The 23,291-nt window shown below is 37.8% G+C and overlaps 1 long non-coding RNA gene across 2 annotated transcripts in view; it reads left to right on the top strand.

The window, feature by feature from the left end:
- The window catches only part of LOC122904846, a 29,338-nt gene extending 6,365 nt beyond the window's left edge, over positions 1 to 22,973 (top strand). For both annotated transcript variants that reach the window (XR_006384271.1, XR_006384272.1), the window contains exons 3-4: positions 18,550 to 18,685; positions 22,191 to 22,973. This is a non-coding gene — a long non-coding RNA (uncharacterized LOC122904846). The remainder of the gene's footprint in view (positions 1 to 18,549; positions 18,686 to 22,190) is intronic.
- The last annotated feature ends 318 nt before the right edge of the window (positions 22,974 to 23,291 follow it).

Here is a 23,291-nt window from a genome sequence, read left to right as displayed (position 1 = left end):
CTCAGCAGGGAGCCTGCTTCCTCCTCTCTCTCTCTGCCTGCCTCTCTGCCTACTTGTAATCTCTTTTTGTCAAATAAATGAATAAAATCTTTAAAAAAAACCACATTTCTAATAAATATCATTTAAGGGAGATCTAAATAGTTCTTTTCATTTATAAGAAGAAAAGGCATTGTGAAAGCTTTGGTCTGAAGAGTAACATAAGGCTTAGGAAAAATATGCAAAAATTAGAGTCTTTTGAATAAGAAGAGCATAATAGCAAGAGTAGGAAGTTCTAAGATCTCACTCTCCCATAGAAACATCAAAAAACAAGCAGAAACAGAACCAATCTTGTGAGAACTCTAGAAAATAGTTCAAAGTTTATAACAACTAACTGAACACTAGATCAAGAAAAATGCACCTCAAAACAGTACAAAGTATTTGTGGTCATTTTACTTGTCTTTCCGAATCCTTTTCCCTGAATGGGGATAGTCTTACAATGTCAGTAGTCTAAAGGGGCACCTGTCTTAAGGCGGTGGTCATAAGGCTACTACAGTTATAAAGAGGAAGAGTCTTAAAGTGCAGCAATCCAAAATTGCAGCTGCCCATTTTCCCACTGTGCTGTTGTTTCCCTGGCTCTGAAGGGAGCAAACTAACCTTTTTCAGAGATTACTGTGATCTCTGTTCTAATCTGTCTGGGGGTGCTATAGATAATTGTGTCTCCCAAAATTCATATGTTCAGGCCTTAACCCCCAGTGTAACTGTAGGGCTTATAAGAGGTGATAAAAGTTAAATGAGGTCATAAGGATAAGACCCTCATCTAGTAGAGGTAGTTCCCATATAAGAATAGACACCAGGGGCGCCTGGGTGGCTCAGTGGGTTAAAGCCTCTGCCTTCGGCTCAGGTCATGGTCCCAGGGTCCTGGGATCGAGCCCCACATCGGGCTCTCTTCTCCGCAGGGAGCCTGCTTCCTCCTCTCTCTCTGCCTGCCTCTCTGCCTACTTGTGATCTCTGTCTGTCAAATAAATAAATAAAATCTTTAAAAAAAAAAAAAAGAATAGACAGCAAAGCTCATTCTCTCTATCAGGTGAGGGCACAGTAAGAAGGCAGCTGTCTGCAAACCAGGAAGATCCTCATCTGAAAGTGAATTGGTTGGTGCCTTGATTTTGGACTTTCTATCCTCCAGAGCTGTGAGAAATAAATTTCTTGTGTCTATTCCATCCAGGCTGTGATATTTTGATATGGCATCCAAGAAGACTAATATGGGACAGCCTCTGATGCAATATGTCCCTCCTGTTTTGTCTAACTCAGAACTCAGGTGAAAAAGCTTGAAAATTCTGCAAGCTGAATTAACAATCCTCAAACACCTGAGGCAGATATTATGGCTGAAATGTACAACAGACTACCTAAGATAAAAGTTGGGTAGAGTTTCTTTGGGAAGTTAAGACATTCAAAAACAATTATGTAAATGGGGGAATTTAAAGAAAACCATATGCATACTCCAGGCAAGACACATACTCAAACACTCAAGAAGACTCTGTGCTTTCATATTGGGCTCATCTCTTGGTACAGTGAAAACTAGCAAGTTGAAGGAGGGCTCTGGCTCAGAGTGAATTTGCAAGAACTGGGAGGTTCCTAGCATTCAAAGATATTTCTGTCACATCCCTTGCTAAACACAAGCTGAGGAACAGAGACTTCAGTGACCACATGTGACAAAGAATACAGTCTGTAATCATAGTTTGGGAAGGGCATTAAATCAACAGATTACTGCAGCCTTCAACAATGAAAAAATAGCGAACCCTATGAAAGAGGAAGATTCTGACTTCCAGTTACATTATAATGTAACTATTATAATGTGACTATTATAATAGTCAAATGTCAGTTCTAACAAAAAAAATCACAAGACATATAAAGAAACAAGAAAGAATAGCTCATTCAAAGGAATGAAACCATCTGTGAGGAAGTGCAGACATTGAAGTTACTAGACAGATCTTAAAACAACTGTATTAAATATGCTCCAAGAACCAATAGGAAAAAAATGGACAAAGAACTAAAGGAAATGAGGAAAATGATGTGTGAACAAAATTAGAATATCAATAAAGAAATAGAATTATAAAAAGGAACTAAAGAAAAATTCTGGGACTGAACAGTACAGTAGCAACAACTTGGACAAACTATTGGCTCTAAGACAAAACAGCTTTTTTGCAGAAGATTCTGGCCTGGTCCCCCATCAGGAGATGATGTCCCTGAACTCAAATCATAAAATTTATCATGGTTTGGTATGGTTTAGTGGAAAGATCTTGTGCTTTGGATTAAGATCGATGTGCTTGAATTATAGCTATGAATAAAATTAACAATGACTAGCATTATTAACTGAAATGGAAAAAGCTCTCATAGGAAGAACTCAGGGTGTAGGACTTAAATAACTTCTGCTTCTTGGTTACTATTGTATTAGGCACTATATTAAACACTTCCCTCACTGATTTATTTTCATCTTCACATTAACTCTCTGAGGAGGCATTACCAACTTATAAAGAAACTAGTCTCAGAGATTAAGTCCTTGTAAATAGTAAAGGGATTCTACTCCAGTCTTTTTTTTTAATGCTTTATTAAGGTATAATTGACATGCAATAAGATGTATGTAAGATGTATGATATGATATTTTGACATATGTAAACAATCAAGATATTGAAAAAATCTATTGCTCCCCATCCAAAGTTTTCTCCTGCCACTCCCCACCCCTTCCCATATCTAGGCAACCACTGACCTGATTTCTGTCACTATAGATTAGTTTGCATTTTCTAGTGTTCTATAAATGGAATCACACAATTTGTACTTTTTTTTTTTAATCTGGATTTTTTTCACTCAGTATAATTATGTTGAAATTAAACCATGTTATTTTGTTCATCAAAATTCATTCTTGTTATTGCTGAGTAGTGTTCCATTTTAAGGATATACCACAATTTGTGTATCCATTCACTCACTGATGGACAATTAACTCAATTGTTTCTGACCCTAAACCCATACTACACTCTTTCCCCAGCTCCCTCATGTACTTGTGATCTTGGGAAACCTAACTATTCTCTCTGAGCCTCAGTTTTTCTCATTGTATAAATGGCAATAATATTTTTCCAAACAGGATCATTTTTAGTGATGTAACACATGAAAGTACATAGTACTGTGCCTTGCAAACAGTAGATGCTTATTAATATTCATCTTCTTCAGGAAATAAATCTCTTCAGGAGGGAAAAGAGAAAAAATATATAGCAGTATATGCCTTTCTGGAGTCTTTCTTCCTGCAGTTTCACCTCATTCTTGAAGATTGCTCACTTTAATTTCCCTTTCTTACATATTATCTGCACCTCATGGATATGTTCCCCTTTTCTCTCTAATCCAGATATGGACACAAACTCGTTTTTCTTATTCTCATACCATGGCTGAAATAGGGTGATATTTTCACAAAAATTAAGGGATAAATTAAAGAGTATAAATATATAAAACCAAACTGCAGAAATAGTAAAGGGTTCCAGAACCTGCTTTTCTCCCAAATAATCCCAGCAAAGTAAGTCAGAGAGCTTCGTTTTTCTTAACTTTCAATTTTTATTTTGACATAATTTCAGATTTTACAGGAAAATTGCAGGAGTAGTATAAAGAATCTTGATAAAATCTTTTCCTTGATTATTGCTTTACAACTTTAACAATTCATTTAAACAATTCTCTTATTTTTTTGCCTCCAAAATTTAGGCTAGTAGTGGCTTTGGTAGCAAATACTCAATTAACTTAGTATAATAATAAATATAGCAACAATAACAATTCCAAAAGTTGCTTACTGAATACCTGATAAGTACCAGACTACCTGCTGGTTGTTTAACTGGGACTTTCACCTACTCTAAACAACCCTGTAAGGCCAGTACTATTATTATACCCACTTAACAGATATGGATAGTGAAACAGAGGGGTTTGGCATATTGCCCATGGTCACACAGAAATCTTACAGTACTAAATGCAGATGAAACCAAATAGATTCCTGGACCTGCGTTTTTAATGCTAATTTTAAAAATCAAAGGTCAGCAAACTACAGCATTTGGGCTAAATCCAGCCCACAAAAGAGCATTATTGAGTTCCAGGTTCGCTTGTACAAGGATCACATCCTCTCACACAGGTGGGTGGGCACAACCTTGTCTGAACAACTTCCTAACATGCCTTCTGTTTTTCAGTTATCTGACCATTTTCTCTCATTGACTTCTGTGATTTCTTGTCTTGCCCACAGAAAAATACAAGCCTGACTCTTTAAGTTCTAACTTGCTAGACACCATTTTGTCCTTCAGTTGAGGGTCTCAGGGTCTAAAGGATATAAATTGACAGATGTTAATCTTCACTAGGCTTGGGCATTCTTGGAACATTTTCTGATGATTCACCTGAGACATCTGAAATAATAAAAAATGATACTGTACATGTGATCAAAGGCAGCAAACCTGAGGTGGATGCTGTGATGCATTGCTCTGATGCCCTGCTTCAGGACTGAAAGATTGTTTCCCTAGTTTTTGGGAGTGCTGGCAACAGACAACCCACAGCTGCCAGCCCTCTCTGGGAACTGCCTCAGGTACAAACACCTGTCTTAACTCAAGGTCATGCCTCCTTTCAGGGCACCCACATGCAATGACTGATCAACATAAGGGCATAGAAACTCAGCCTCCAACTTCAACCTGTGGTATTCTCTAGGGCCATTCCAACATCAGAGTTCTCCATAGAAAAACTACACATAGCCCATTTCTTCCTCTGTACAATCCTGCTTCCTCATCTTCTCTTTCACAGGCGTTGACCTCAAAAGCACTTACTAATAACCTTTATGCATGCTGATCTCTGTTTCAGAGTCTGTTTTCTGGGGAACTTCACCTGTGACAAAACCTAAAACAAGAGGAGAGCTATTTCTCAACCCTGTCGAAATCCAAGCTCTTTTTTACATATATCAATAGGTGATATAATTTTGAGTGACTTCTGCCTACGTAGAGCTACTTCTTCATGCATCGACACCAGTGTTCCATGTGAGAGATGTTGACAGATAGACACAGTGCAACCTCTCAGTCTTGTTCTCTGTCCACAAATTAGCCCACAGTCATTTCACTCTGCTATTCAATGTTGATTTAGATAATTACTGGTTTTTAAATTTTTCACATTTAATCAGAGGTAGGGTTTTGAAATACTTAACACGTGTCAGCCCTCTTTATGACCATATTTGCCTTCAGGTAAACCTCAATAAAATATTCATTTGCATACATAAAGGACACTTGAAAGATTAAATACTAGAGACTGTTTTCTGTTTTTTCAGGTATATTTTTCAAATGTTTCCATGGTGATACAATCTGGTAGAGTAGTAGATATTAGACAAAATGTGTTCTAATCCTTGCTCTGTCACTAGCTGCTTTTTGAGTCTCATGGTTCTTACCTATAAAAGAGAGGTAATGATGCCCATCTTTTAGAGTGATTGTGTTGGTTAAATGAAGGGATATTTGCAAAGGGCCTACCACATTCAAGTATTTGATATATGGTAGCTGTGAGCTGTGTATTTTTCCTTAATATTTTAAATTTAAATTCAATTAGCCAAGATATAGTACATCATTAGTTTTTGATACAGTGTTCAATGATTCATTTGTTGAATATAATATCCATAGCTAACGGTGATGGGAATTAAAGAAGGCATGTGATATAATGGTAGCTATTTTTATAAATAAGTATAATAATGACATAGTGGATTGGCTAAAAATTTTAAGAGAAAGTATCTTTTCAACAAATATTTCAATTTATTGCCACATTTTTAGTCCCCTAGTAGCAAATATTAATTGATAAACAAAGATATTCACTATAAAGATCCCTATACTGAAATGTACATAAATGATCTTCATCCACGGGTCAATTATCTCTAAAGGAAAGGAGCTGAAATAAATGACTTCTAAATCTTTTTTCAGCAGTTAGAGCCTCAAGAATCTATGGGTTGATTGACATTAGGATGACCCTCCAAAAATAGAAGCAACTATTTCTGGGATTTGAAGCTCTCTCTGTTAAGGGTGTCTGCATATCAACAGAACTTTAGTTCTAAGTCTTCTTGACTAATAGTCTTCTGGAAAATAATTCAGACTCTCAATCTGTTATACCATTGTGTATACAAAATACCTGTCAGTATAGAAGCAATCAGTAGTGATTAAATTATTATGAAAATGGAAGTGACGTTCCAGTATTTAGCTCTAGCTTACAGTTGCTTAAACTCTATTTAAATTGATTATATATTATGGCTCATTATTTTTCTCTCAATACTAATTCCTTCTGCTGATTAGTATATTTACTAAAACACAGAAGCAGTTCTGCCCAAACAGAAGGGAAGAATTTAGCTTTCCCTCTGTCATCTGTTAATAGGGTTCTCCCAGGAACTGGTTTCTCTAATACAGTTTCTGCATCTACCTCACATCTTCAGACACATCCTTGGGATCATGCCCCTCATCCTCCCTTTCCCGCCCATTTTATCTTCTGTCTCCAGAATGAGTTGCATACATATGTCTATCCTCTAAAACCAAGTTAGAGTCAAGCCTTACCTCTACTTTGAGTTTGACTTGTCTTCTCTTGCTGAATTGATCGAAGCTAGTGGACACATAAGACCTTCTTTATTTTCCTCCCTTTCTAAATATCTGTCTCTACAGCCATATTTTTACTTTCTGCCTAAGAAGGAGAGTCTGACCTCCTTTCTCATAGGAAATAGGGTAGCATTTTGTCTTTCTCCCTACTCTACTTCACACTACTTCAACCATCTCATCTAATGTAAGTGCAAGAACATTGTCAATCAAGATAACATTACCTCCCCCATTTTACACTGAACTTTTGTCAAAGATATAAATGATGGAAGAAAATGGCAGGGGCTAAGGGTTTAGGGTGGAAGGCAGAGACTGAGTAGGGAGGTAACTCTTTTCAGTTGAAGCTGAGCAGATTTAAATGAAAGGTGAAGGTGGTATACAGAAACAATAGAAACTTCCAGAGTTCAGGAGAATCAGAACTCTAGTTTTATAAGGGAGTAGAATTTGTGCCCAATATAAAATATGGAAAGATAGTGGGGGCAGGGTCAGAGGCAAAATGGCAGTACCGTAAGGACCCTTGTTTCATCTAGTCCCTAATAACTATCAAACCATTCTGAACACCCATGAATTAAGCCTGAGATGTAAGAAAACAATATCTGGAACTCTATAAGTAGAAAAGTGACTGCTTTTTGCAAGGTAGAAATTGTAGAGACATGAATCCGAGGGGGAAAATTGGAAGATAAACGGAGTGGGAAATGGAAAAGGATATAGCCCTGGCTGCTGGAAAAGGATCTAGTCCCAGAGAGCAAAATCAGAACCCTTGGAAATCTACTCCAGTGAGGGACTTCCCTGTCTGAAAGGGGCTCAAGGGATGAAAAGGGCAGAACTCCAGGTGGGTCAGTGTGTTCTCAGGATCTCAGGAATCAGAACTAACCAGGATGCCTAACCTGGTAGAGTGTCAAAACAATGGAGCAAGGAAACTGGTTATGGTTATTGAGTCCAGGAGGTGATTCTCCGTTCAGGTCACCATAAAGGCCAGCCAGGCCCATCAAGGACACTACTCTCTCTCTGGGAACACTAAAAAAGACTGGAATGCGTAGACCATCTGTCATTGCCCAGTAGGGGCAGAATGGGTGTGCCCACAACCAGGCAACAGCTCTAAGGGTGGTGACCCCATAAAAGACAGTACGGTGACACTCAGCTGTCCCCCAGGAACTGTGGAACAGGTATACACACACAAGCCCACAACTGCTGTCAGCCTCAGGGCACTACAAAGGGCAGTAACTCAAGACCCTCGGAATCCTCCAGGAAGGATTACTGTGAGCCCACACTGCTAGAGTCTGCGATATTTGGCACACAGAAGACTGAAGACTGTTTGTCCCAGAAGGTTTACGGAAGAGAGAGAATCACAATATTTTGGCTCTGGGGCTGGTGATTGGGGCTCAGCCATTTTTATTTTGATCCTCTAAAGAAGCATGGAAAGCCCTCAGGGAACAAAAGCCACACTGAGCCCAGCCCCCTGGCAAGGGGCAGTGCAACTCTGCCAAGGCAAAGACACCTGAGAAGCAGCACAGCAGGTCCTTCCCCCAGAAGATCAACTGGAAGAACAGGTGCACAAGTAGTTTATGGAGACTGTAAAACTCCAGCACTAGGAGGAACTAATATATAGAACTTGAGGGTTTTCTCATGATTCATTTAACTTTCAGTCTAAAATTTTCCATTTCTTTTTTTTTCCTTTTCAACCCTTTGTTTTTAAGTTGCTTTTTCAGTTTTATTTTTTACATCTACATTTTATAGATATAGGCTTCATTTTTGGCCTTTTTTTCTCTACTCAGTTTTATTTGTGTATATGTATAAGTTTTGCTTTCTTTGCAATTTTGTTATTCAGTATCTTCTAACAGATGAAAATTCACTCAGGAACAAGTGGATCACTCTGCTTTGTCAACCCTGTGAGGTTATAGTCTTTCCACTCCACCCATGATGTTTTGTTTTGTTTTGTTTTTGTTGTTTCTCTGTTTTGGTTTCTGACCACTTCGGATTTGTCTTGTGTGTATTTTGCTAGTGATTGGTATTTTTTTATTTAAAGATTTTATTTATTTATTCGACAGAGAGAGATCACAAGTAGGCAGAGAGGCAGGCAGAGAGAGAGAGGAGGAAGCAGGCTCCCTGCTGAGCAGAGAGCCCGATGCGGGACTCGATCCCAGGACCCTGAGATCGTGACCCGAGCCGAAGGCAGTGGCTCAACCCACTGAGCCACCCAGGCGCCCCTAGTGATTGGTATTTTGATTCTGCTCTCTCATTCATCCATTCTTCTTTGAGAAAAATGACTAGAAGGAGGAATTCACAACAAAAGAAAGAAGAAGAGGTAATGTTCTCTGCCACAGATCTAATTGATATGGATATAAGTAAAATGTCAGAAATGGAATTCAGGATAACAATTATAAAGTTAATCACCGCATTTGAAAAAGCATAAAAGACACTAGAGAATCTCTTAGTGCAGAAATGAGATCTAATCAGGCTGAACTTAAAAATGCTATATAACTGAGATGCAGACTAAATTGTATGCTCTAACAGCCAGGGTGAATGAGGCAAAAGAGAGATTAAGTAATCTAGAAGACATGCTGATAGAAAGGAAGGAAGTTGAGGAAAAGAGAAAAACAACTAATATCCCATAAAGAAAGACTTTGAGAAATTAATGATGTCATGAAACATACCAATGTCAGGATTGTTGAGGTGCCTGAGAGTGAAAAGAGAGAGAGAAGGCCAGAAAGTATATTTTAGAAAATCATAGCAGAGAACTTCCCTAATTTGGGAAGGAAACAAGCATTCCTGTCCAAGAGGCAGGGACGACCCCTCCTAAAATCAATAAAAATAGATCAATCCCCTGACATAAAATAGTGCAACACGCAAATTTTAGAGGAAAAGAGAAAATCCCTAAAAGCAGCTTGAGACAAGTCGCTACTTACCTATAGAGGGAGGAATATCAGACTAACATTAGACTATCCACAGAAACCTGGCAGGCCAGAAAGGGCTGGCATGATGTATTCAAGGTGCTAAATGAGAAGAACATGCATCCAAGAATACTTTATCCAGCAAGGCTGTCATTCAGAATGGAAGGAGAGATAAAGAGCTTCCAGGACAGACAAAAGCAGAATGAATATGTGACCACCAAGCCAGGCCTGCAAGAAATATTAAGGGGGATCCTGTAAGCAAAGCGAGAACCCCGAGAGTAACATAGACCAGAAAGAAACAGAGACAATCTACCGAAACAGGGACTTTACAGGCAATACAATGGCACTAAATTCATATTTTTCGATAGTTAGTCTGAATGTAAATGGGCTAAATGCCCCAATTAAAAGGCACAGGGTATCAGACTGGATAAAAAAATAACAACCATCCATATGCTGTGTACAAGAGACTCATTTTAGACCTAAAGACACCACCAGACTGAAAGTGAGGCAGTGGAGATTCATTTACCCTGCTAATAGACTTCAAAAGAAAGCTGGGGAGCAATCCTTATGTCAAACAAATTAGATTTTAAACAAAGACTGTAGTAAGAGATGAGGAGGAGGGACACTATATCATACTTAAAGGATCTGTCTAAGAAGATATAACAATTGTAATCATTTATGCCACCAACATAGAAGCAGCCAATTACACAAACCAATTAATAACCAAAGTAAAGAAACACATAATAATACATTAATAGTAGGGGACTTCAGTAACCCACTCATAGCAATGGACAGATCATCTAAGCAGAAGATCAACAAAGAAAAAGGGCTTTGAATGACACACTGGGTCAGATAGACTTCACAGATATATATAGAACATTCCACCCTAAAACAACAGAATACTCATTCTTTTCGAGTGCACATGAAAGTTTCTTCAGTACAGATCACATACTAGGTCACAAATCAGGTCTCAACCAATACCAAAAGTTTGAGATTATTCCCTGCAAATTTTCAGACAACAGTTGTTTTTGGCTCTGTAACTTGAACTCAATCACAGGAGGAAATTTGGAAGGAACTCAAATACTTGGAAGTTAAAGAGCATCCTGTTAAAGAATGGATCAACCAGGAAATTGAAGAAGAATTTTGAAAATGCATGGAAACTAATGAGAATGAAAATACATCTGTTCAAAACTTTCGGGATACAGGAGCACCTGGGTGGCTCAGTGGGTTAAGCCGCTGCCTTCGGCTCGGGTCATGATCTAAGGGTCCTGGGATCGAGTCCCGCATCAGGCTCTCTGCTCAGCGGGGAGCCTGCTTCCCTCTCTCTCTCTGCCTGCCTCTCTGCCTACTTGGATCTCTCTCCATCAAATAAATAAATAAAATCTTAAAAACAAAACAAAACAAAAAACCTTCGGGATACAGCAAAGGCAGTCCCAAGAACAAAGTACATTACAATACAAGCCTCTCTCAAAAAGTTAGAAAAATTTCTTTATCCATTCATGTGTTGATGGATATCTAGGTTCTTTCCATGATCTCCCTGATATGAGGAAGTGGTGATGCAACATGGGGGCTTAAGTGGGTAGGAGAAGAATAAATGAAACAAGATGGGATTGGGAGGGAGACAAACTATAAGTGACTCTTACTCTCACAAAACAAACTGAGGGTTGCTGGGGAGAGGGGGGTTGAGAGAAGGGGGGTGGGGCTATGGACATTGGGGAGGGTATGTGCTTCGGTGAGTGCTGTGAAGTGTGTAAACCTGGTGATTCACCGACCTGTACCCCTGGGGATAAAAATATATGTTTATAAAAAATTAAAAATTTAAAAAAAAAGTTAGAAAAATTTCAAATACAAAAGCTAACCTTACACCTAAAGGAGCTGGAGAAAGAACAGCAAAAAAAGCCTAAACCAAGCAGGAGAAGAGAAATAATAAAGATTAGAGCAGAAATCAATGAAATAGACCAGAAGAACAGTAGAACAGATAAACGAAACTAGAAGCTGTTTCTTTGAAAGAATTAATAAGATTGATAAACCTCTAGCCAGACGTATCCAAAAGAAAAGAGAAAGGGCTTGAATTAATAAGATCATGAATGGAAGAGGAGACATCATGACCAACACCAAGGAAATACAATTTTAAAAACATATTATGAGCAAGTATATGCCAACAAATTAGGCAATGTGGAAGAAATGGCTGTATTCCTGGATACTTATAAACTACCAACACTGAAACAAGAAGAAATAGAAAATCTGAACAGACCAATAACCACAAAGGAAATTAAAGCAGTAATTAAAAACCTCCCCAAAAAACAAGTGTTCAGGGCCAGATGGCTTCCCAGGAGATTTCTACCAAACATTAAAAGAAGAACTGATACCTAGTCTATTGAAGCTGTTTCAAAAAATAGAAATGGAAAGAAAACTTCCAAACTTGTTCTACGAGGCCAGCATTACCTTGATCGCAAAACTGGACAAAGACCCCATCAAAAATGAGAATTACAGACCAATATCCCTGATGAACATGGATTCCAAAATACTCACCAAGATACTAGCCAATAGGATCCAACAATACATTAAAAGGATTATTCACCACGACCAAGTGGGATTTATTCCTGGGATGCAAGGTGGTTCAACATTTGCAAATCAACCGATGTGATAGATCACATTAGTAAAAGAAAAGACAAGAACCATGTGATCCTTCCAATTGATGCAGAAAAAGCATTTGACAAAATACAGTATCCTTTCTGGATTAAAACTCTTCAAAGTATAGGTCAAGAGGGAACCTACCTCAATATCATAAAAACCATCTATGAAAAACCCACAATGACTATCACTCTCATTGGGGAAAAACAGAGCTTTTCCCTTAAGGTCAGGAACACAACAGGGATGCCCACTCTCACCACTATTGTTCAACATAGTACTGGAAGTCCTAGCCTTAGCATTCAGACAACAGAAAGAAATAAAAGACATTCAAATTGGTGAAGAAGAAGTCAAAGTCTCACTCTTCACAGGTGACGTGATACTTTATGTGGGAAACCCAATAGACTCCACCCCAAAATTGCTAGAACTCATACATTTCAGCAATGTGGCAGTATAAAAAATCAATGCACAGAAATCAGTTGCATTTCTATATGACTGAAGAAAGAAAAATTAAGGAATCGATCCTATTTACAAAAATTGTACCAAAACCATAAGATACCTAGGAATAAGCCTAACCAAAGAGGTAAAGGATCTGTACTCTAAAAACTACAGAACACTAATGAAAGAAATTGAGGAAGACACAAGGAGATGGAAAAACATTCCATGCTCATGGATTGGAAAATTAAACATTGTTAAAATGTCTATGCTACCCAGAGTAATCTACACATTCAGTGCAATCCCTATCAAAATACCAGGGTGCCTGGGTGGCTCGCATGGTTAAGTGTCTGTCTTTAGCTCAGGTTGTGACCTCCAGGTCCTGGGATTGAGCCCCATATCAGGCTCCCACCTCAGTGGGGAAGGTCTGCTTCTCCTTCTTCGTATGTCTTTCCCCTTGCTTGTGCTCTCTCTTTCTATCAAATGAATAAGTAAAATCTTTTTAAAAAATTACCATTGACATTTTTCACAGAACTGGAACAAACAATCCTAAAATTTGTATGGAACCAGGAAAGACCCTGAATAACCAGGGGAATATTGAAAAAGAAAACCAAAGCCGGGACATCAGAATGCCTGACTTCAAGTTATATTACAAAGCTGTGATCATCAAGACAGCATGGTATTCGTGCAAAAAAAGATACATAGGTCAATGGAACAGAATAGGGAGCTCAGAAATAGACCGTCAACTCTATGACAACTCTATGGTCAACTAATCTTCAACAAAGCAGGAAAGAATATCTAATAGAAAAAAGACAGTCTCTTCAATAAATGGTGCTGGGGAAATTGGACAGCCACATGCAGAAGAATGAAACTGGATCATTTTCTTACGTAATATACAAAAATAGACTCAAAATGAATGAAAGACCTAAATATGAAACAGGAATCCATCAGAATCCTAACACAAGTTGCAACCTCTTCGACCTCAGCTGAGGCAACTTATTGCAAGACACATCTCTAGGGGCACCTGGGTGGCTCAGTGGGTTAAAGCCTTTGCCTTTGGCTCAGGTCATGATTCCAGGGTCCTGGGATCAAGCCCCACATCAGGCTCTCTGCTTGGCAGGGAGGCTGCTTCCTCCTCTCTCTCTCTCTACCTGTTTCTCTGCCTACTTTCGATCTCTGTCTATCAAATAAATAAATAAAATCTTTTTTTTTTTTTTTTTTAAAGACACATCTCTAAAGGCAAGGGAAACAAAAGCAAAAATGAACAACTGGGACTTCATCAAGATAAAAACTTCTGCACATCAAGGGAAGTAGTTGAGGGGAGCCTGGGTGGCTCAGTGGGTTAAGCCGCTGCCTTCGGCTCAGGTCATGATCTCAGGGTCCTGGGATCGAGTCCCGCATCGGGCTCTGTGCTCGGCAGGGAGCCTGCTTCCTCCTCTCTCTCTCTCTGCCTGCCTCTCTGCCTACTTGTGATTTCTCTCTGACAAATAAATAAATAAAATCTTTAAAAAAAAAAAAAAAAGGGAAGTAGTTGACAAAACTAAAAGGCAACCCACCAGAATAGTATTAGATATTTGCAAATGACATAGCAGATAAAGAGCTGGTATCCAAGATCTATAAAGAATTTATCAAACTTAACATCCAAAAAACAAATAATCCAGTCAAGAAATGGGCAGAAGACATGAACAGACATTTCTGCAAAGAAGACATCCAGATGGCCAACGGACACATGAAAATATGCTCCACATCACTTGTCATCAGGGAAATACAAATCAAAGCTACAATGAGATACCACCTCACACCAGTCAATGGCTGAAAGTAAGAAGGTAGGAATCAACAGATGTTGGCAAGAATGTGGGGAAAGGGGAACCCTCCTACACTGTTGGTGAGAATGCAAGCTGGTAAGCCACTCTGGAAAACAGTATGGATGTTCCTCAAGAAGTGAAAAATAGAGCTATCCTATGACCCAGTGGTTGCACTACTGCGTATTTATCCCAAAGATACAGATGTAGTGAAACAAAGGGGTACCTGCACCCAAATGTTCATAGCAGCAATGTCCACAATAGCCAAACTGTGGAAAGAGCCAACATGTCCTTCAATAGATAAACGGATAAAGAAGATGTGGTTCATATATACAATGGAATGGTACTCAGCCATCTGAAAGGATGAATACCTACCATTTACATTGATGTGGTTGGAACTGGAGGGTATCATATGGTTTCACTAATATATGGAATATAAGAAATAGCTCAGAGGATCATAGGGGAAGGGGGGGAAACTGAATGGGAAGAAATCAGAAAGAGAGACAAACTATGAGAGACTCTGGACTCCAGAAAACAAATTGAGAGTTGTGGAAGGGAAGGTGGTGGGGGGGATGGGGTAACTGGGTGATGAACATTAAGGAGGGCATGTGATGTGATGAGCCCAAGTGTTACATGCAACTAATGAATCATTGAATACTACATCTGATACTGATGATGTACTTATGGTGGCTAATTGAATTTAAAAAAAGAAAGAAAGATGGTTTCTACATTCCCCATCCCCCCCACACACAAAGATAATGGGGGCAAGAAAGACACAGAAGACACACATGTGGGGCAAAAAAGGAGTTCAAGGAAGAAATAAGCATCAGGAAATTCAGCTAGTTTTGCTTTTCTTGTGTCAATGGTCTTTTATAGTATCTCTGCCTTTTATCTTTTAAGTACAGACATATCCCCCAACTTAGCAACATTGGTGAGTATAAAGCTCCCTGAAGTGTGTGAGAAAGGAAATGAGGAGAGATGCTGTACTCATTTATCCAGCTGATGCCTGAAAGGCCAATTCCCTTTTCTTCCATTGTATGTTAAATATGTTTTTGTGAACTGTTATGATAATGTTTTATCACTATTTCTATAGAAAAGTGCATTCTTCAAATTAGATCACCTTAAAATGAATTTTTGTGATACAGCTCACATGGAGACAGGAACTTTTTCTAGTTTACTGACATTAACTATCTAGATGTTGCAGATAAGGAAAATTCAGGTAAAACAGTGACTTACAAAAGGCATTATGATCAAACTGAACTAAAATTAGAATTTTATTTACCTTCATTCAATCTGTGAAACTTCTTTTTCTGTTGAATCTCTGGGGAACATTTGCCTGGAGGGCAGTATTGGTGGAGGAGGATCCAGTCAGGAAGGGAACAAACTTAACCACAGTCTGACAGAAAAATCACTTTCTTTTCCTTACTCTCTCAACTGCTTTGCATTTCTACTTCTCTCTCCATCTACTTCTTTCCTCCTCCTCCCCCTTTCCCTCACCTTCTTTTTTCATTTGCATGTGTTTTGAGGATGGGAGAAGGTAGGGTGACAGGGGTTGTTTTTCTCTTCTTTTTCTTTGCTTCCTGCTCTTTCACTGCCCTCAGTGTTTGACTGTGATTGACTCCTTTCAATCTCTTCCTTTTATTTTTCAGTTCTTGTTTTTATATTTTTTATATCTGCTCCTAATAGAGAAAGGGATGTCATTATTACTTTCATTGAAAGAAAAGATTAAATTCTTTGCTCCTTCTGGCTCTGTGCTTGAAAGAAAAGATTAAATTCTTTGCTCCTTCTGGCTCTGTGCTAAGCAGTATAAAAAGGAAATTGCATAGATAGTGTCTGACTTCTGAAGTATACAATGTATACTCTGATTCTATAACACCCTCATGATTTTTGCTTTTAGTTTGTTTGTTTCTCAGTCCCATTAAAAATCTGGTGGTAGCAATGAACGGCCTCCTTCCAAAAATGCCTAAGTCATGGACATAATTGATTTGTGTGCAGTTTCAGGATGCTTAAAAACTCCCTGAACCCCTTAGGGGAGTGTATGACCTCAGATTAAGAATCTGCCAGTTATTGCAATACATTTCACAAACGTCACACAATTTGATATAGGAGGAATCTTAAAACATCATAGAACATAATCAATTTTAATTCATTTTGTTAAGAAAATCAATAGGCTATATAGTAGCCATTTTGTGTGGTTGGAGAGGTAAAAGGAGAAGAAATATTATCAGATTGTTAGTAGATTATAATCATCCAAAAGGAACAAACATTTATTGAACACTGCTGACCATAAACATACCTATGTATAAAATTCCTACATGATATAGCTGCTATAAAAATTATATATGTACATTTATATACAAATATATGTGTGTGTTTAATATATAAAGTATGTATAATATAAAATGTTATATGCATGTTAAATTTTCACAACACCTGTATCATGTAGGATTTACAATGAGATAAGCAAATTGGGGCTCAGAGAGATCAAATAGCTAATTCAAGCCACCTATTAGGAGGTATAGATAAAGATTCTAACCCACATCTTACTCTAGGCCTCTCTTGGAATATAATTTCTTACATATCTTTTCTATTCAACACAAAAGTTAGCACATAGGAGGTATTCATGGAAGGTTGGAGTAGTGATTGAATTAATTCAAACAAAGTAAAGTACAGAACCCTGCAGTAGATCATTGGAGACTTGAGGCCACTCTCCCCACTCCTATTCACCATTTAATTTCATTTCTTTAGAGAAAAGGAAGGGGCATTTTAACAAGTTCTGAAGAGTAGAGAGAGTCTACAAAATTGCAGAGAGATATAGTAATTTTCTTCTATTCATCAGAGAAATATGTCAGTTCTAGCAGTGTGAGTGTAACGGACTTGAATGTGCCAATTTTCATTTGGAAGGAATTACCGCCAAGTTAATACAATATTAACTTGAGGAAACCATTTTTGATTTGCTAAGTCCTCTGAATATTAAAGGAGGTATTCTGACTGAAGTTCTTGAAATATAAAGAACAATTTGAAACATGCCTAGGAGGAAAATACAGCAATTGGAGCATAAGGAAGTTCTCAAATAAAGTCGGATTTTAAAGGAAAAAGAAAATCATTGATTCAATAAATTGTTCAGAATGTATGTATATGATCTGAGGCTAGCTAATGATGGAAGCCATAATTTGAAGAGAAGTTGGTGATTAAAATGAAAGCAATATTAGAATGTGGACAACTCTGAGATAGAGGCTAATTATATTTCTAAAGAATAATTTTAGGGAAGCTAATAAACACTAAACAAAGTTGAACAGAAAGTACTTTAGAAGTAACTATCATCTTAGAAGCCAGTCAAGACAGTGGAATAATGAAGAATCAGTGATTATGTTGCCTTGCTTGATCGTATCATGATTTAAAAATAAGTCCATGTTGACTTCAGGTCAAGGCAAGTTCATTATGCGTAGTTTTTAAATTTCTCCAATTCCCCTTCCTAAAAACATACTAAACAATTAAAATCGCAAAAGAAAACTTCTATTCACAACATCCTCAATGAACAAAACTAACGTCACAACATCCTCAACTAAAAAAACATCCCCCATGGACCTCAGAATACCATTTCAGATTATGGTTTGCCTTACCCAAACCACAAACAATACAGGACATGCCTAGGCTTACCAGCTATGCAGAGGTAGTGGAGGGGAGAGAAAGAGAGTTTTAATGGTTCTGTGAACACTGGAATACAGATTTCCTCTGATTTTAGAAAGTTCATGTTAGGCCATTTCACTTGTACAAAAGACCTACATTGGTACCTCTTTTTGCCATCTAAAAGAAGTCCAAAGAGCATTTTTACTTTTATGAAGAAAGGTAAAAAGCAAAAATAGTGTTCAGTGTTTATAGATGAAGTGAGCACCCAGAGCAGTGAGAGTGGCACCCTGAAGCTCCTTCCCTGGGAACGACACTTAGCATCTCAGCATCCAGCTGCCATAGCTTTGAATTCTATCCATGAGCATCTGTGCTTTATCTCAATTTATTTTGTGCATTCATTAGCAAAATGTGTCCTTACGTATCAGAAAAGCTTAAGAGAGGTTATTTGGGGGGAGGGGGCTGGGAACTCTAAAAAGTTTTTCATATAAGTTATCATAATTAGTTCTTCACTTCATGAGATTTTGGCTTGTGAAAGCTTTCATAAGAACATTCTACTTTCAGATAGTGAAGGAAAACTACAGTGGTTGCCAAGATACACTGCAAAGGAGAGAGAGTCCTTCCTGGAATGGAATTCTCAGCAAATTGAATATTGTGAGAATAACAGTGAAAAGGAGAAGACTTCAGGCTCCAGTTATGGGTGAGTGGAATGAGAAGAGCACAGCTATACACTCAAGAACTATGGAGAGATCAGAAGGTACTGCTGTGGCTCAAATGCTCAAAGAACTCAGAAATATCTAATAAAATTCCTGTCCTAAGGAGAATACTGTGAAGAGAATTCAAATTGAGCAGGACAGGAACTCTTAGGGCAAAGGAGAGAAAAGGACCAAACACTTTGGGGGAAGGTAGGATTCCAAAGATGACAGATCTCAGAAAGTGGGTATGACTGCATGAGGAGGCTATTTGTATCTCTATTTGTATCTTTAGCTATAGTCTTTGTAAACAGTGCAGGAGAAAGCTCTCAAGCAGTGGAGGTAGGAAAGCTACCATAGTGCATCTCAATTCCCTACAAGAGAATCATTTTTCCAAAGATATGGAACACTTGGATTTGTTTATACAACAGAAAAGAATATTGTCAAATTACTAAATATACTAGTATTTTAAAAAATGGACCACATGATGAAACTGGATAATTAATGTATTCTAGAAAATATACAACAAAAATCAGATGAAAACTAAATAACAGAATTATCTAAAAGAAATTAAGATAACTATAAGTAAAAAGTATGAAAGAACAGCATACATTATAATTAGGAAACTGAGAAATGAGGTGGCTAAACATCGATTGGGGATTGGTAAGATTCAGAACTGGGCTCAAGTCATGTAAGGGATGGCCTATTTACAGGTGTGTCCCTTTTTGGTCCTAACTGAAATTTACAGATTCCTCTCTTTCTTGCATGGCTCTGAACTATAATTTTCTCCATGCACCTTGAACCTATGTAAAGTTTTGTTCAAATTCTCATCTTTTCAGTTACTCTTCTCAGATTCCTATGTTTTTCTGGATCATGTCCCCATATATCCTCACTGCCTGAGTGAGGATTCTTCAAATACCTTTGTATTGTCCTAAGACAATCTAGTCCACCATTGTCAGAAATAGGAATTGGGAAATACAATTTATAAAGGAGAAAAAGTAAGAGAAAGAAAGAAAGAGAGAGAGAAAGTGAGAAGAGGAGAGAGAAATAATTCAAGAGAAAAATGAGAGCATGAGAGCTTTGGAAGACAGGAAAAGAAGATCCAACATAAGCATAATTTATATTGGAGGAAGAAGATGAAAGCGATAGAACAAAACAAATTAAAAAAATCCATAGCACAAGAAGATTTTCATTAAGAAAATTGGAAAATCTTTCTTTAAGAAAATTGGCACTTCTGTTTTGAAAGATCACCCCATTAACCTTGGCAAATAAACTCAGAATTGTAAACACTAAGATATCATCTAGTAAAACTGGATGGTAAAGCAAGCACTTTTTGGACATCGGGCATAAAGAGAAAGTTACTTATGAAGAAAAAATAAAATTACATTTTCATCAGATTTATCCACAACATAATATAATAGAGCAACATATTTAAGAGACTCAAGAAAAGAAAACATGAAACAGAGATTTTACACACATGAAAAGTGCTTTTAAATATAAACTACAGAAAAGCAAAGCAGTTGTGAACATGCAAGGACTCATGGAATTTTTTTCCCTGAAAAATATACCTAGAAAACAAGATTCAGGCAATCAAGTAACATAAGATGCTTCAGCTAAGTTCCAGGAGCATAATAATTTGCCAATAAATGTTAGTTGAACAAGTGGATAGATGTATGGACACATTTGAGGAATAAATTTGTGAATTTATTCTTCAAATTCTTACCTGGTAGGGAAAAGGAAAGAGCTATCCCTATTAGTAGTTAACAGTAGCAATGTGAAGTCAGGGAATGTTAGTTCTGGGGAAATTTTAAAGATTTTATTCATTTATTTATTTGTGTGTGTGTGTGAGAGAGAGAGAGTGCACAAGCAGGCAGAGTGGCAGGCAGAAGCAGAGAAGTAGGCTCCCTGCTCAGCAGGGAGCTCGGTCATGCGGGACTTGATCCCAGGACCCTGGGATCATGACCTGAACTGAAGGCAGAAGCTTAAGCAACTGAGCCATCCAGGCATCCCAGTTCTGGGGAAATTTTAGATCAAGACGAATAAACTCTCAGAATGATTTGCCCAAGATGCACAAATAGCCCATGGGTGAGCCAGGAAAGGGATCCAGAGTTTTCTGAAGCTTATTGAATTTCTCTTTAAAAACTCATTTGCTGACAAGGTATAAACTTTTAAATAGCATCATTTATTTTCCCCCCAAAATAAACTAATCCTGTTCTCTGTATCCCATAGTAAAATGTTTCTTGAAGACTAGGTCATAACTTTTCCAGTAACAATATGTTTATTATAGAGAAATTTAAAAAAAAAAAACCCTTCACTTATAATCCTATCACCCAAACAAAACTTTTTTTTTTAATTTATTTTCAGTGTAACAGTATTCATTGTTTTTTGCACCACACCCAGTGCTCCATGCAATCCGTGCTCTCTCTAATACTCACCACCTCGTTCCCCCAACCTCCCACCCCCCCTTCAAAACCCTCAGATTGTTTTTCAGAGTCCATAGTCTCTCACAGTTCACCTCCCCCTTCCAATTTCCCTCAACTCCCTTCTCTTCTCCATCCCCTCTGTCCTCCATGCTATTTTCAAACAAAACTCTTATGAGTTACATTTTTATCTTCACTTTTTTAGACTTTTTCATTCTTTGAACAAACACACATTGTGTTTAAAACAAAATGAGAATAATATGGTCATATTGTTTTATAGTCTTTTACATGTCATATCTGATATATCAGTCATATCATGGTCATCTTTCATTATCAAATATAGAACAAAACACAGGAAAATACTTTATTTTAAAATGGATCTTATATCAATAGAAATATCAATTCTAATGTTTATCTTATGTTTTCTTTTCCTGAGTAGTACATGATTTCAGTTCATGCAATATCATTTATAAATAGTATAACTTTTGTTCTTAATTTATGTTCTCCCTTTATATTTAGTTGACATAAATCTTAAACTTGCCAAGTTGATTAGTTACACCTCCTGAGGTCCCCCTAAAACCTGGAGTCAGTGTCATCAGATGGGATTTTTCCTAGGGTTGGGAAAAAGAGAGTAGTCAAGAAGTGGAGAGAATCACTATATGCCTAGGGGAAAGTGGCTGTGAGTGCTAAACTGGAATTAAATATGTTTGGCCATTTTTATCAGGCCTCTTATGGAGATGCCATAATTAGATGTGGTTCTGAGGAAGAAAGAAGCCTCCTGTTTATAGCTTGGGGCTGAAGAAGTCTGGAGAAGCTATAGAGGGCAACCCCAGCTGACATCTTGGAGGCTGGGAGTGGAACAGCACTCAGCCCCTCTTCCTTTGTTGGTTCCGCTCCATGTCATATCAGACATACTCAAGGGCAACCATTTCTCATCAGAGGTATTCTCATATAACCAAGTGAAGGTTTAACAGCAATTGACTGCGTGACTTGATATTACCTTTAGATATTTAATTCAATATTTGTTAATTCCAATTTTTCCATTTTTTTCTTCTTTTGTATTATGAGCCCAATACTTTCTTTTCTTCTTCAGGTATAAAACCATTTTTTAGGCCCTTGAAATGCTTCTAGGCCTGGACACTGTGCCTGTACTGCCCAGTACAATGGATAGAAAGGATCTGCAACCTTGGGCCTCACTTCTCTGTATTCCATGAGGTGCTGTTGCTCCTGCTGTGGTTGGTATTCTTCTTACTACTACCATTGTTCCATCTGAGAGATGTGAAGGTGCCAGTGCTCCCTTGCCCTAGCTTCCTGTAGTTATTTGGGTTTTGTCACTGTCTAATCTTACAGGTGATGGTGGCTTTCCCGTCTATACCATCTCATACCTCTGAGTCTTAAAGATTCCTTTTTTTTTTTTTAATGAGTTGTTTTGAAAGGATGAGTGTCCAACAAGAGCCCAGTACTTCTTGAAACACTGGTCGGTATCTTTCTGATAGACTTTCTGGCTGTCTTCTTGGCTCTTTATTCTGTCTCTGTGTCTGGTATATATTATCATTATCATTGTTGTTTTTATTATTTGGTATCTTTGGCTCTTGGCTCTGAGGCCCAAAGTTCAGTCCTGTTCCATTCCACACCCAGGCTCTCAGAACCTGTGCTTACATCTCACTTACCAGGACCTATTTAATTGGGATCGGAAAAGAGGCTAGGTTTATGGAGCAGGATAAACAAGGGTTTTGGAAGTAGGCAGACCTGGGTTCAAATTCCAGTACCACTGCTTGCTAGTTTGATTGATTGATTGATTGATAGTTTTATTACTTAGATCCATTACAAGACCTCTCTGTGAGACTATTTTAATATGTGTAAAATGGATAAATTAATGCCCAATCTCCATCTCTCTCTCTTTTTTTTTTTTTTTTTTTTTTTTTGAGGAGTTTTGAGGAGGTTGAAATAGAATAATGGATATGACTGGTATATAGTAGATATCTTCAAATTTTAGTTTCCACCTATTTGTATGAGTTTAGATTTACACCTTTGCATCCTTCTTTCTCTTTCACTATTGCAATTCAAAGGTTGCAACAGAGATAGGAATAAAAATGATTTGTTTTACTGTGGTATTTGAATAGCAGAGATGATCATTTCTAGCTAATAATATATCGCTATTATGTAGGTGAGCCTGTTATTTCATTTTATATTC

Source organism: Neovison vison, chromosome 4, assembly GCF_020171115.1.
Source record: "Neovison vison isolate M4711 chromosome 4, ASM_NN_V1, whole genome shotgun sequence".
NCBI classification, from domain to species: Eukaryota; Metazoa; Chordata; class Mammalia; order Carnivora; family Mustelidae; genus Neogale; species Neogale vison.
Note: the sequence above shows the minus strand (reverse complement) of the source record. Positions and strands in the feature narration are given on the sequence as shown.